Below are 6,000 nucleotides of genomic sequence, written 5' to 3' on the forward strand. Positions count from 1 at the left end.
AGAGAGAATTTTAAAAGCAGCAACAGAAAGGAATAACAATTCTGTACAAGGGAACCCCCTAAGGTTACCAGCTGATTTTTTGGCAGAAATATTACAGGCTGGAAAGGAGTGGCATGATTCATTCAGAGTGCTGAAAGAAAAAAAACAACAACCCTGCAACCAAGGGTACTCTATACAGCAAGGCTATGTCTTCAGAAAGAGAGATAGAGTTACCCAGACAAAAGTTAAAGGAACTCATCACCACTGAACCAGCCCTATAGGAAATGTTACAGGGGATTCTTTGCATAGAAAGAAAACACCATGAGCAGGAGTAAGAAAAGTAGGAAGTGCAAAAGCAATGAAATTAAGTATATCTATAAAAATCAAAAGATTTACAAAATAAAAAGATGTACACTATGCTGTTATATACTGAAAACCTTAGGAGGGTGGGATAGGAGTACAATTTTAGTGCTTTTAGAACAGGCTCAAACTTAAGCAACTGTCAACTTAATATAGACTGTTATATGTATAAGATGTTATATATAAAAATAATGGTAACCACAAATAAAAACCCAGTAATAAATTTTATTCTTTCTCATTTTCAAGTAGTATTCCATTGTATATATAAACCACATCTTCTTTATCCATTCATCAGTTGATGGACATTTAGGCTCTTTCCATAATTTGGCTATTGTTGATAACACTGCTATAAAGATTGGGGTGCATGTGCCCCTTCAAATCTGCATTTTTGTATCCTTTGGATAAATGCCTAGTATTGAGTTGCTGGGTCATAGGGCAATTTTTTGAGAAACCTCCATAACTATTCTTTTTTCCCCCCATTCTCACCATTTTTATTCAACATAGTACTGGAAGTCCTAGTGACAGACATCAGACAACAAAAAGAATTAATAGGCATCCAAATTGGTCAGGCAGAAGTAAAACTCTCACTATTTGCAGATGACATGATACTATATATAGAAAACTCTAAAGACTCCACCAAAAAACTACTAGGAGTAGTAAATTCAGTAAAATCTCAGAATACCCAATGAATATAAAGAAATCCATTGCATTTCTATACACTAATAAAGTGGCAGAAAGAGAAATTAAGGAAACAATCTCATTTACAATTGTACCCAAAATATTAAAATACCTAGGAATAAACTTATCTAAGGAGGTGAAATACCTGTACTCTGAAAAGTATTGATGAAAGGAATCAAAGGTGACATAAACAAATGGGAAGATATTCCATGCTGATGGACTGGGAGAACAAATATTGTTACAATGTCCATACTACACAAAGCAATCTACAGATATAGTGCAATCCCTATCAAAATACCAACTTTCTTTTTAATTTTTTTTAACAGAACTAGAAAAAATAATCCTACAATTTGTATGGAGCCACAAAAGATCCCAAATAGGCAAAGCAATCTTAAAAAAGAAGAACAAAACAGGAAGTATCACAATCCCAGATTTCAAGATGTACTAGAAAGCTGTAGTAATCAAAACAGTATGGAACTGGCATACTGGCACAAAAATAGACACACAGATCAATGGAACAGAATACAGAGACTTAAACCAGAATGAAACCCACACCTATATAGTCAATTAATCTATAACAAAGCAAGAACATGCAATGGGAAAAAAAGTCTCTTCAACGAACCATATTTTACACCTAAAACTAATAGAACACTATACAATGAAACTGGACAGCTACATGCAAAAGAATGAAACTGAACCACTTTCTTACACCATTTACAAAAATAAACTCAAAATGGATTAAAGTCATAAATGTGAGACCTGAAACTGTAACAATGCTACAAGAGAGCACAGGCAGCAATTTCTTTGACATTGGCTGAAGGAATATTTTTCTAGATATGTTTCCTAAGGCAAGGGAAACAAAAGTCAAAATAAACTTTTAGGACTACATCAAAATAAAAAGCTTCTGCACAGCAAAGGAAAAAAAAAATCAACAAAACAAAAAGACAACTACTGAATGGGACAAGATATTTGTAAATGATACATTCAATAAGGGGTTAGTATCCAAAATATATGACGAACTTCTACAACTCAAACCAAACGCCACCCCCAAAATAATCCAATTAACAAATGGTCAGAAAATATGAACAGACATTTCTCCAAAGTAGACATATAGATTGTTAACAGATACATGAAAAGATACTTAACGTCACTTATCACCAGAGAAAAGCAAATCAAAATCGCAATGAGGTATCACCTTACACCTGTCAGAATGACTAAAGTTAAAAACTCAAGAAATAGGGGCGCCTGGGTGGCGCAGTCGGTTAAGCGTCCGACTTCAGCCAGGTCACGATCTCACAGTCCGTGAGTTCGAGCCCCGCGTCAGGCTCTGGGCTGATGGCTCAGAGCCTGGAGCCTGTTTCCGATTCTGTGTCTCCCTCTCTCTCTGCCCCTCCCCCGTTCATGCTCTGTCTCTCTCTGTCCCAAAAATAAATAAACGTTGAAAAAAAAAAAAAAAACTTAAAAAAAAAAACTCAAGAAATAACAAGTGTTGGAAAAGATGTAGACAAAACGGAACCTTCATGCACTATTGGTGGATATGCAAACTGGTGCAGCCCCTGTGAAAAACAGTATGGAGGTTTCTCAAGAAATTAAAAATAGAACTACCATATGATCCAGTAATTTCACTACTGAGTATTCACCCAAAGAAAATAAAAACACTACATGAAAAAGATATATGCACCCCTATGATTATTGCATAATTACTTACGATAGTGAAAATATTGAAGCATTGTCCATAAATAGATTAATGGATACAGAAGATGTGGTGTATATATAAACAATGGAATGTTACTTAGCCATAAAAAGGAATGAAATCTTGGTATTTGCAACAACATGGATAAACCTAGAGTCTATAATGTTGAGTGAAATCGGTCACAGAAAGACAAATACCATATGATTTCATCCACATGTAGAATTTAAGAAATAAGACAAAGAAATAAATAAAAGAGAGACAAAAAACCAGATCTGGGGCACCTGGGTGGTCCAGTCAGTTGGGTGTCCAACTCTTGATTTCGGTTCAAGCCATGATCCTAGGGTCGTGGAATTCTCTCTCTCTCTCCCTCTGCCCTACTCTCTCTCTCTCTCTCCAAATAAAAAAAAAAAAAAAAACCCAAACCACAGACTCTTATAGAGAACAAACTGATGATTACCAGAAGAGAGATGGGTGGCTGGAAGGGTGAAATTGGTAAAGATTAAGAGTGCACTTACCATGATAAGCACTGAATTTTGTATAGAATTGTTAAATCGCCATATTTTACACCTGAAACTAATAGAACACTATACATTAATTACACTGGAATTAAAAAAAATTTATAAAAGACTGCCACTATTTGTCTAGCGACATGTGTTATTCTCATTATGATTCCTGGTAAGTCTTTCTATATCTCTGTTTATACTCCTGATCAGACCAGAATGGATATGCTAATATAATTCAGACTCCGTCCTACAAATGGCAAGTGGTGCGAGCCAGGATGAGCTAGATATCTTCTCTGCAGTAGCCCCCTCTCTGGTTTCCCTTCCACAAGTCTTTTCTTAGTCTCTTTGATCCTCCTTGCTGCTATCAGCACATTTTCCTACTAGACACAAATCTGTGTCTAGCTCATGCTTGCAAACATCTCAACCCCCAGCTGTTGCCCACGCGAGTAATTCCAAATTCCTTTGTCAGGCATATCAGAACATTTGCAATTTGGTCTCAGCCTTGTTCACACCTTTTCTTCCTGGCCACTATTATCCTATGCCCCTACATTTTAGCTTCAGTTCATTTTTAAGCATTTCTTGAAACAGCAATGGCCTTCACTCTGGCTTTATCCAAATTGTTCCTTCAGCCTGAAAATGTTTTTCTAACATTTCGTGCTTCTCTAACCCTTGCAAAGGCTGTGGAGCCTTCTGATATCCCTCACAAATGCTTACAATGCTCATGTAGGCTTCTCTGGATCATCTCTCCGTCCTTGCAAATGGTTCATGATTCCATCTGGCATTCTTAGCCCTCTGTGCACATTGTCTCTCCAGTACTCACAGAATAAAAGTTATATGTGGTTTCCTGAGGGTAATCTTGGCATTTGTACTTAATGAGTGAATGAATTGTATTTCAGGTTTGCAGTTTATAGGCATGCCACTAAGCCTTGTGGGAGATGAAACTTCTAAAACTGAGTTTGTGTGAACTTTGTTTTAGGTGATGGCTTTATAAAAGATACAGGGTTCTCATAAGGTCCTTCTACCACACTCAGAGGCTCATTGGGATTAAGTTTCACAGATCCCATGCAAGGCAGTTTATGTTAAGGCAAGTCTCTGGTCAAGAGATGATCAACACCTGTGATCATGGGATGTTAGAGCTGGAAGGGATTTTATAGAAATCACCAGTTGAATGTCAACTAATCAAATGGGGAAATTGAGATTAGAAAAGTTTGAGCAAAGCTCCAGGTAACACAAGCTAGTATCAGAACTAAAATTGGAACCTGAAATACCTTCCCACTTCCCAATACCAGGTTATTCACTGCTCTTTATATCCAGCCCTATACTTTCTTTGCTGCTCAATAAGCATAGGGGTGGCAAGAAAAGGGGATGGACACATTACATTTCTCTTACTTCAAATGCAAATAATTGGACATGGAAGGAAAATTGACTAAGATATATTTTTCCAAACTGAGGGTCTTAATTACTGTAGCCTGACTCATTTCCTACCTCTACTTGGTGAGCCACTCTGATCACCTACTTAGTTCAAGTGAGTGCTTGGGGAGAACCAGAGTCTTTGTCCTACACCTCCTTTGGCCCTCAGATTCTCACATATGTCTGCTATGGTTTTGCGTTTTCTGCATTCTAAACTACTCCTTGTTCCCCTAACATTTAGACATCACAAATTCAAGTATTTAATGTGCTTTTTCTAATGTTTACTCAGGAAAGGTCATTGCATTATAGCTTTAAGGAGGAAAGATGCAAAGGAAATCACATAATCTATAATAAGCACAACCTGTGTAACTTTCACACTGGGTATTCACGCACAAATATTTATATGTACAGATATTTTTAAAAAGAAGCATTGTCCATGCCAGCAAATGGGTAAATGGAGTATGAAATAAAACCCAGGAGGAGGTGTTGTTGATCTAGATGCGCTCTAAAGCCATTTCCAGGGAAAAATTCTGTGATTATTTCAAGTGATGGAATCTAGTGAGAAAAATCCTAAGTTTTCACTACAGCTGTTTGATTGTTTCACCTTGTAGGTAAATAGGAAATAAAAACTAAGCAAACCTCATTTAACTGTTATTTTGAGTGCATGGGATTTTGGTGCCCATCAATTTGTGCATGACAGCACCAGTCATGCTCTCTCACATTTCTTGTAAATATACCCAGTGGTTATTTGTTAGCATTTTATAAAAGCCTTCAGTGAGAAGCTTGCCCTTTGGTCTCTGCCATAGGGAAATCCCCACAGCACACCTCATGCGGTGAAAACATGTATAACACCTGCTGTGATCCTAGCTTCTCTGCCTTGGGAATGTATATTCTGGTGTCCAAAGAGTTTCATAACTTAATTTATTTTAATGATAAGATAAATGGTGTAAAAAATATAATAATTATGATTAAACATAGCTACTATGTACAAACTGGCTAATAGATATTTAAAGGGTTCAAAAGAAAAATAGAAAAAAAGTCAACTATAAAGATATAAAATAGTCCCATAATTTACACAAAATTACAAATTTGATAAATATTTATAGAAATTAGAAATGTCATATTGAAATGCTCTTTAAAGGTTTAATAATAGCCCTATAAAAGAACACACATGGGAATGGTAAAAAAAAAAAATTTAAATTCCAGAGACCAGGAGAGATTGGTTCAAGATGGTGACATCCTAAACTTACTTCCTTATAGAAACATACCAAATCTATAGAAACATATGGAATAATTTCCTATGAAATAAATCCAGAAACTAGCTGAGTAATTCCTACACATCAGGCAGATAGGTAAAAAAAAAAATCCACATTGAAA

The sequence above is a fragment of the Lynx canadensis genome, chromosome B2 (assembly GCF_007474595.2).
Source record: "Lynx canadensis isolate LIC74 chromosome B2, mLynCan4.pri.v2, whole genome shotgun sequence".
Taxonomy (NCBI): domain Eukaryota; kingdom Metazoa; phylum Chordata; class Mammalia; order Carnivora; family Felidae; genus Lynx; species Lynx canadensis.